The sequence below is a fragment of the Phoxinus phoxinus genome, assembly GCF_949152265.1.
Source record: "Phoxinus phoxinus genome assembly, chromosome: 4".
In the NCBI taxonomy this organism is placed as follows: domain Eukaryota; kingdom Metazoa; phylum Chordata; class Actinopteri; order Cypriniformes; family Leuciscidae; genus Phoxinus; species Phoxinus phoxinus.
Window position 1 is genome coordinate 34,672,249 of NC_136879.1, and position 10,149 is coordinate 34,682,397.

At 37.2% G+C, this 10,149-nt stretch overlaps 1 long non-coding RNA gene across 2 annotated transcripts; it reads left to right on the forward strand.

Annotated features, from left to right (window-relative positions):
- Positions 1-1,195: 1,195 nt before the first annotated feature.
- LOC306997791 lies at positions 1,196-9,385 on the forward strand. 2 transcript variants are annotated; one of them, XR_013797450.1, is made up of 4 exons: positions 1,196-1,336; positions 7,934-8,044; positions 8,137-8,164; positions 8,495-9,384. It is a non-coding gene; the product is annotated as an uncharacterized lncRNA (long non-coding RNA). The 2 variants fall into 2 exon arrangements; XR_013797451.1 differs by lacking the exon at positions 1,196-1,336 and adding an exon at positions 3,782-3,958 and having other exon boundaries at positions 8,495-9,385.
- The last annotated feature ends 764 nt before the right edge of the window (positions 9,386-10,149 follow it).

Genomic DNA, 10,149 nt, shown 5'->3' on the forward strand with positions numbered 1-10,149 from the left:
CAGATTACTTTATTACCAGAATAGTTTACATTGTCGGTGTGTAAGGAAGTAAATGTCTATAGATGTGCTGCATCATTACAGTAAATCCAAAGTAAAATAGGTTGTGAGTCTTTACTTACACCAACATAATTAGGACACATTGAGTGTTGGAATAAATGTTTCAATCAAATTAGGCATAAATTGTCAGTGGTAATCAGTTCTTATTATATAAATATAATACAAAGACGTTAGACACAATAAATAAATAAATAGATAAATCATTATAGTGTTTACATCTTCGTATCAATTGTTTTGTATGTGGATATTTCAGATATAAATTTATTATAATATTTAGCTTGTGCACTGTTTGTAAAAAATACATCTGTTTAAAGTGTTTACTTTATGCCTCCTACCAATGCTCAGTTCCAAAAGCCCTCATTTTAAACCACTATTGCCACTGTGTTATTATTGTAATATTGTAGCCTGCGAGCCGCACGTGACAGGTTGTGGTATTTGACTTGATCTCAGTGTTCAAAACATTCTGAGAACTCTGCAGTGAGCGCTGCATCCATCTGCCTTTCTGCTGCATGTTCTTCTGAGCTCTGCACCTGTTCGTGTGCAGGGCAGCCGCACTGTTTTCGTGAAATTCACACTTTTGAAATAAAGATAAAGAGGTGCAAAAGGGGAAACCCCCTCAGTAGAACATCATTTTTCTCTTAAAGTGAAAATTAGTACTTTGATCCTCCACCTCACATTACATTTAACCTATAGTGATCTGAGACATAAAAAAATAAAAAACTTTCCACTAGTCCCTCACTCAGTTACATACTGTTTATGTGGTTAAGATATTCTCACTTGCTATGCTGAGGGTAAAAGGAAGGGTGGTTTTGAATTTCAATGAGACATTAAAGGGATAGTTCACCCAAAAATGAAAATTCTGTCAGTAATTACTCACCCTCATGTTGTTCTTAACCCCCTAAGACTTTCGTTCATCTTCGGAACACAAATTAAGATATTTTTGGATGAAATCTGAGAGCTGGCTCACTCCTCTAGGCTGCTAGGTAATCGATATCTGCCATTCCAGAAAAGTTAGTAAAGACATCGTTAAAATAGTCCAAGTGACAGTGGCTCAACCTTAAGTTTATCAAGCGACGAGAATATTTTAATAGGAGACAGAGTTCTTTATTAAATTCATAAAAGAAACAATAATTAGCCTATAGGAATACTGGATTCTAAACTTCAAAGAAATGCCACAATCAAAACCTCAGAGCAGAAATGAGGGTGAAACACCCAGAAACTCCTTATATATCGTTCGGAGTATAAGGGTCTTTCCCTGCCATTAATGCTTGGATAACACGTATGTCTCCTTCCATTAATAATAATAATGTCTAATGCGGTGGCTGTGATATTATATAAAGTTAAACCAACGTCCGTTGCCGTGATTTTTGGAATGACTTATCGCGAGAGAGAAAAAGCACATTTTAGTTGCATAACATCGGTTAATGGAAACGCCGTCATTTCGCAATAGTTTTTTATCGATATTTAGATAATAGCGCAAAACATTTGCGCAAATCTGTAATGGAAACGCAGCAACAGACGTATTGTTTTGTTGTGAAGACATCTATGGTATGCTTGATTTCCCCCTCTGTTGGCTTTTACAAATTTAATTAATTTGGTGGTTGAAGCACAAATCTTGGCTCTTCATAGTTGCATAATGCTCCAACAATAGGAACACTGCTGATTCATCATTAGACTAGTGTTGGTAACTGGCTGTGTGATTTCGTGATCTGAGCATTTTAGGCCGAAGCGTGTGTCTGTTGCCTTCTGTTGTTGCTGTTTGCTGCTCTGTTGTATTCAGGGCTCAAGTGTGACAGAATTGTGTGAAATAATATTTTTTTTTATAGTTTACATTGACAGGCTTATGTATGTTGTATACAACAAGCTCTTGCGTTGAATATATATATATATATAGGCAATATATATATAGTCGCGGAATGAATATAGTTAATGCGGGCGTGTAGCTACGCATACCAAGGGTGGTCCAATGCGACCTCTATAATGAGACGCCGCAAAATTTAAAGCACCTTCTCTTAAGTGTTGAGCACCCCCATAGCACCTGCCACAGAAAATCTCTGGAGCCGCCACTGCTTTTTGTGCGCAAAAACAAAACAAAAATAACAACTTTATTCAACTGTTTATTTTCTTCTGTATGGGCCTCGGAGTGAGTTCACGTAGTGTAACAGCGCAGCACTTCTGGGATGTACTTCAGAACGTAGGCTCACTGTTCTGACTTACAACCCAGAAGCACACTAAGGTACACTACGTCAACAGCTTAGGAGAATGATGGGAAGAGATGGTTGAATAAAGTTGTTATTTTTGGGGGGGGTTTGCGCACAAAAGTATTCTTGTCACTTGATAAACTAATGCTTGAGCCACTGTCGACTATTTTAACGATGTCTTTACTAACTTTTCTGGGATGGCAGATATCGATTACCTAGCAGCCTAGAGGAGTGAGCCAGCTCTCAGATTTCATAAAAATATCTTAATTTGTGTTCCAAAGATGAACGGAAAACAACATGAGGGAGATTAATTACTCACAGAGTTTTCATTTTTGGGGGAACTAACCCTTAAAGCATGTGCGATAGCTGAAGCTGACAGATAAAAAAAATGAAAATCAGTCAATTCCTGCAAATGCATTGAGGCTGGTTAGAATATTGTTGTCAGAGCAATATTCAAATATGAAACACTTAATTATTTACTCATAGGACTTTCTTCTGTGGAACACAAAATAAAACATTTTGAATAATATTGCATTCTTTCCATGCAATTACAGCAAACAGAAATTGGAGTTTTCACATTTCAAAAAAGGTGCTACAGTAAAGCTCTATAAAGTATCAATTCATGAATTCATTTTTCTAGTCCTATGAATAAAATGTAAATTGTTATTCAATGATGATCTGTTGACCATTGTGACCAGATTATTGAGTCACTGTGTTGAACAAGAAGCGAATCAATCAGATTTATAAATAAATAAATATGACCTAAAACTTCATGATGGTAAAGAACCCCCAGGGACAACAATAAATTACAAATAATGTAAATAATACAATAATACTTATTTCTCATCCACAAGGCTGAACTTTATCTTTCTGGTTTTGTATGTCTTCTCTAATGTTTCCCGTACTGGCTACAAGCTACTTTTGAATTAAAGGGAATTTTATTTCATTCTGAGAGAGAAAAGCCATGATGGGAGTCTTTTTTGTGCTACATCACTCCACTGAATTAGAAAATCACACGTGTTCAAGTTAGCCACCAGCTATGTGCTGCATTTCATTTAGTGAACAACAGAGGGCAGCACGTACCACATGCACGTGTGCCTAAACCGCTCCACCCACACGAAGTGTGCACTGTAATGAATGAGAGAGCAGAAAATCATTCCATCTGATTCATAACCAGACAGGTGACATTAAACTAGGTGACAAACGTAGGTGTGTATAAGAAGATGGAGTGAAGACTTTCTGAGACATACTACACATTTACCAGAACAGAAAGTTTATTTCAAATAAAAAACATTCTAGCATGCCAAATTTGTCCTTAAATCACCTCATGAAAATGAAAATGGAAACAAAGTCTAAATCTTGGTGTGACTGAAAAAAATGTCATCAGTAAGAAAACGAAACTATGTAGCCAGTAAGCTAAAGAAGCAATCAGAACAAGCGATAGTAGTCAGGTGAAAATGAAGCACCAATGTGAAAGGGTGGGCCAGACAATGTTAAAAAAGAGAATGAAGACAGACCAGTTTAGAAAACATCAGCTTTTTCCAGTCTATAGACGCACAAAGCCAGTTAACGACATAGCAAGTTAGCACTGTATTAGAAAAAGATTTGTTTATTTGAGATAAAAAGGAGCATCTACTTCAACTTTTCTTCAGGGCACATCATAGCAAAAGTAGGCTGTTCTAAAGAAAAAGGCATTATGGGTAAGAAACTCGATACTGCTGTTCATAAAAAAGCTCATCTAACCGGAAAACATCACATTTCTTAGGTTTCAAGCATTTAAAAGCGCTACGTTAGTCTTAAGACAAATTTCTTGTGAAGTTGCTTTGGATAAAAGCATTGCTGAATGAGTACATGTAGATGTATTAAATGTGTTTTTGTTTTCTACATGTTCTCACAATTAATAGGCTAAGTTTATTCTGGTCAGGGGCTGGTCGTGCATTTGTTCGACTTTTTAAATAGCACAGGTCTATCACGCGTTAGGCTAAGCTAATAGGCCTTTGCTTTTAGCATTTAGCACTTAGCATTCAGAACAAGCAATTGTTGTGGTTAATAGTGTATTGCAACTATGTTTGTGCTGTGTGTTTCTGTTTTGTCAAACTATTAGTCACAAGTTGGAATTTTTTTAAATTACATACTGCTGCAAGACTTATTTTACATAGGCCTATCTTTAAAATATGGGCATAATAGGTCCTGGAAAGTACCTTTTACGAAAGTAAAATGTATATGTTTATATCACTGTGAAATTTAGTCTGTGTCTGTAATAGTGCTTTGTTAAGTAATTGTGTGCTGTAGTTTTGATACCATTGTTTTTTTTAGTTATGTGATAGAATCTTACCCAGTGTTGTTTAACATTAAGGCCACATTTACACATAGCTGGGTATTTAGAGAAACGAATATTCATTTAGCGTAGCGTTAGTTCTGGCAGGTCACGTTAGTCAAGCTCACATCAGCTGATCCACATCTACCTATAGGAATACGACGCCTATCACCGTATATACATATATAAGCTCCTTCAGTATTATCAGCAGCTAAGGATGGGTGATATGGCCTAAAATCCATATTGTGATATACAGTAGCCTACATTGCAGCCTCTTGCGATAACGATATATATCACGATATATAAATTGTAACAAAACCATTTCAGAACAGGTTACACGGACCCTAAGGAAAGCCAAACAACTGCTAAATGTATTTTCTTTAAAAAAAGAAAGAAACAGTGTACGTAGTTTTGAGAACATTTATTGTGCAAAACTTTAATTATACAACATAATGTTGCAGATAAATAAAAATGTTTAAATATTATGGCTAGCAGCTTATAAAAACCCCAAATTCAAAATTAGAATATTGTGAAAAAGTTTTCATAAAGCTATAAGCCATAATAATCAAAATTATAACAAATAAAGCCTTGTAATATCTCACTTTGCATGTAATGAGTCTATATAATATTTTAGTTTCCCCTTTTACTTTTGCATGATATTCAAATTTTTCGAGTTTCACATACGTCAACTAAAGAAAATGCTTAAAGTATAAAAGTTTATTTACAGTAGTGCCATGCCATGGACAGTAAAAAGTGCAAAAGGTACTCCAAATATAGTTTTAGTTAGGCTAGGCTATTTTTTTAAAGGACACAAAAGATGCAAAGAGCAAAAAAACGGATGTCTTCTCAGTTAAAAAGCAACACAACAACGAATCTTAAAATCAGGCACACACAGAGATTTTGTTTACACCACTATTTTGTGAATACGCGCTGGTATTCAGTGACATGTTTCGTTTTGAGGTGGTAGAACAGATTAGTCGTGACTCGTGTGTGTTACCGAACTGTTGCCTCACGCACTCTGTATAGTATAGTTTGGTGCTGCTCGTCGGACAGCTTAAATCCGAACCAAGACCAAATAATGGATGTTGCACCGATCTTTTTCACCAGCGCCTCCGTTTCGCTTTCAGCCATGTTTTCTCAAGATGACGACGAATATGATGCGTTTCAGCCGGTTGCAGCTCGTGACTCTAAATTTCGCGGGTAGATGCGTCATCAACATGCATTATCGCGATGGTGCAATAGAATTAAAATCTCTATCGAAGGCCAATTTTGTATCGTTTATATCGCCCATTACTATCAGCAGCTATCACGTTTCTCAGGCCGAATTACCCTCCCCCATCCCCAGCTCCTCCTCTCGTCAGTCAGGATTTGGCATTCTGATTCCCCTTGAATAAAAATTCTCGAAATATGTCGTACTTAAAATCTTGAATTAATGATATCTGCAATACATTAATGTTGGTTCTGTTCACCCCAAGGGGGGTTATTGCTGCTCTCCCTGCTCTTATGCATGCTAGGCTGCATGGAAGCACAGGGAGTTCTCGCCCAGAACGGAACCATAACGCCAATCCAAACTGTATGCTAATTGTCAATCATATATGACGATAGTGGTCCTGACAGAAATATAGTTAATGGTGAAAAATTACAAATTGTGCCAGAATTTAAATATCTTTTTTTAGATTTTGTCAAATGTTTGGCTTTTTATAACACAATGATGATATCTATCATGAAAGTTGACTGCGTAAATAAAATCTAAATCACCAAGCCGACGCCGACGAACTAGCGCTGATGAAAGCCGACTTGCTGCGCTTGAACACACCGAGAGAACTACAGCCGACTGTCAGCTAGAATACGCGTTCTGCGCCTGCGTGTAAATGTGACAACTGTCTATTTCTGCAGATATATTCGTCTATATTCGTCATGCAAAAAGGGAAACCGACGCTACAGATACACAAACCGTAAACAAAGCAATGCGTGCTTACCGTTTTGAATATCAATCCTGCTACACACTTTCTTTATTTCACTCTGCTCATGTTGATATTGAAATATTTTCCACGGAACATTCAGGTAAGATAACGTAACATTATAACAGCCTTATCTGTACCGTTTTGACTTCTTTGCTCGATGTTTTGCTATTATTATCGTGCACTGACTCGTTCAGTAATGACTAGTTCACATTACTGGATTTTAAGCCCGATTTAAGCCCGATTTGCAAATCGTTGAGCTCGCCGGGTTGTTATCGTGTGCAAATCGCGGGGGATTAGCGGCCGATGAACGCTCGCCAATCTGTTAGTATGAAAGAGCCAACAACGCATCAAAGACGCTCGCAGACGCCTCACAGACGCGTCGCTGAGGCCAGAAAAATATCTAGCATGCTAGATATCTGGAGCTGTCGCACGACTCAACCACTGATGTCATGACCTACAGCCAATCAGAGCAAGGCATGGGTTGAGGTCACTGGGAAAATACCGTTTATACACCGTCTATGGAAAATATGCGTTTTTTTTTTTCTCAGAGCAAATCATCGCGCAAACAGTTTGCAGCACTAATTTCTGTCTGACGTCCATATTCAAACAAAGACTTGTGTGTTGTGTACTTGTGTTCTTCTTCGCTGGGTAGTGGCGCGCGTGCTGTATTGCGTCATTTCCGGTTCGTTTTATCGCGTGATTTTTCGTGATAAAACGTGGTTTGTAGACAAGATAGAATCGTTGGGTGACAGAGTTGTTGTCAACTCGTGTAGTGAGTTACCTCCTGTTGCGGATCAATCACGTTGTGTCGTGTGGTGTGAACAGCTCAACAACTTGAACACTCCTGATTTCACAGAGAACAAGTCATATAGTGTGAACTGCACAGTTCAGCCCGACGTTTTAAAATCCTGTAGTGTGAACTTGCCTTAAGCTGAACAGCCAATCAGAGTTCCCTCTTTCAACGACGCCGATTCAACATGTCAAATCGGCCGAAACCAAGCCGACAAGGACCAATTTCAGTCCAATTTCAGTCCTTGCCGACGGTGCGGAACACACTGAGGAAACTTAGTCGGCCGACGCACAAAAACTGCCCGACCGTCGGGTTGGTGTGTTCTGTTAATAATATATACAGTATATTAGGGGATGTACGGTAGTAATTTGGATTGCAGTTTTTATTGTTATGTGATGGATTTTATGTCGTAAATATTTTTCATTGTGGGGTGATTTTATCGTATGTAATGATCTTTTGATCTTTTGGTATGTAATGGGATTTGGTACTCTCTTGCCCAGACACAGCAGATGAAATTTAGCTTTGTAGCTAATTCTGGGGCAGTTTTTATTCTGTCCATTGTCCCTGTCAAATAAATAAATAATTAAATAAAAAAATCTTCCAGAGAGCTCCACATCGATTGGGATAGCCGTGGCGTTTGGGATCTTAGGATTGTTCCTGCTGATATGTTTGCTGCAGATTTGCTGCAAGAAAATCAAATGCTGCAAGTGCAAAAGTAAGCAGCATCCTTACTGTCTAAAAATAAATAAATAATCAATGTCCTGAAGAAAATAATTATGATATTTGCTTCCATTTTTTCTGTAACAGACCATTCGGTGAAAGACAAAATTCTAAAGTAAGTGAACTGACAAATATTTGTTTTGTTTTTGTGTCTGTGGGTGTGTGGTTCAGGTAAACCCTACGTAATGGGGACAACATTTGTTCCCCATGAGGAAATCCGCTTAAATCATATATGTTTTTTTGAAAATGTAAAAGTGGAGAAAGTTCTTTGTAGGTTTAGGGGTAGGGTTAGGGGATAACATTCAGTTTGTACAGTATCAAAATCATTGTCAATTAAAGTCCCAATAAAACATGAAAACTCAACGTGTGTGTTAATGGTATTCTGTTTAACATGTGGAATGATTGGTTGCTTATTTGAAACTTTAACTTGTGTGTATCTCTACAGCAAAGTCGGGATGAAGAATTTGCCTCCGTTCTCAATCAGCAGAATCGTTGACAAGAAATAAGGGCCATATATCATTCTCTCAAAGCCTGGAAATAGTGTACATGCATCCTGAAAGAATCTAATTTACAGTAGTCCATGTTTTCTTTATTTACAGCACTTGTAATTATTTTCATGTTATGATGTGATAGCATCTGTCAATTTATTTATTTTTTGTTTCTATGAAAAGTGTGAATTACGCTTCTGAAGTGAAGGTGTCAGTGATGGGGATGATTCATAACTGGTTATGATCATTTTCTCACAGCTAGGGAAAAGCAGCACACCTTGTTTTATTGAGAACGCTCCTCTTGTTGTTTTTCTCATTCTCTGACTCAAAATAACAAAATTAGTCTCCATATCTTGCTTTTCAGTCTAACCGCAAAAACATAGTGAAGCCTTTTTCTCAAGCTGAATCATTTCCACATAAAAAAATGACTTCAAAGGTCACCATATACACTGATGAAATATCAGTGTCTTCAGTCGCAGTAGAACGATCACATCATCTTCATTGTGATTGTAATGATGTCCTCCCGGGTGATATATTTCCTGCTAAACAATATAATGTGTGTGATGCAATTTGGATCTATATTCCTATACATCATATCTGATGTCAAGGAAAATGTGGTCATATTTGTTAATTTAGTGTGTGTGTGCGTGCGTGCGTGCGTGCGTGCGTGCGAGCGTGTGTGCGTGCGTGTGTGTGTGTGTGTGTGTGTGTGTGTGTGTGTGTGTGTGTGTGTGTGTGTGTGTGCATGCGTGCGTGCGTCAAAATCTGATAAGGGGTAATTAAATGTATCAAATCATGTAAAAATGTATCGTCTTTTATTGGAAAGTTAAAAAATGTATCAAACTTTGACAATTGCCTCATTATTTTAAACAACTCAACAAGTACATAATACTACATATTACATCAGCATATGAGAGTCAAATTGAACGACTGCAGGGACTCATCTCAAGACATTTAACAGTTCATGTATTGCCAAAATTATGGAAAAGAATAGAAAATTACTGAAAAGGCGAAGCTTTCATTTCCAGGTATGTCCCTCTTTGGCTAATGTATTTTCAAGATGAAGGCGCAACATGGCTTCCGCCATTCGAGCGACTCGCTCGTATGTATTATGGCAGATTCTACCGCTTACGAGAATACTCAATTAGTTGGCAGTATAATTATACATTAATGAGCACATAATTTTGAAACAACAGTGTTTTTTTCTTAGAATCAACTTAAAAAATCACACCATGTAGCTTTAAATAAATTGCATGTTACTCAGAGACTGACATGTTTGGCTTGTCAAAGATGTTACGTTCAGCGGTCGCAAATTTATTGACTTGAAAATCAAGTTAACAGGAAAGGAGTGGTTTTGATGCACCGTTGTTTTTATTGTCTCTTTTAAAACAATCTTTTATTTTAAACCCATGAAAATGCAATCACTTTTTTAAAAACGATTGTTACATTATTACATAATGCATAAATGTAATTCATGTTTTTCAATTCAACTCAAATTATTTTGTTCGTAATATAAAAATATATACGTGCATAATGCTAAATGCATTTTTACTGCTGGTTTCTGACTTTTGGACCACATGTCTGTTGTGGTTGTTTCCTCTTTAACAACATT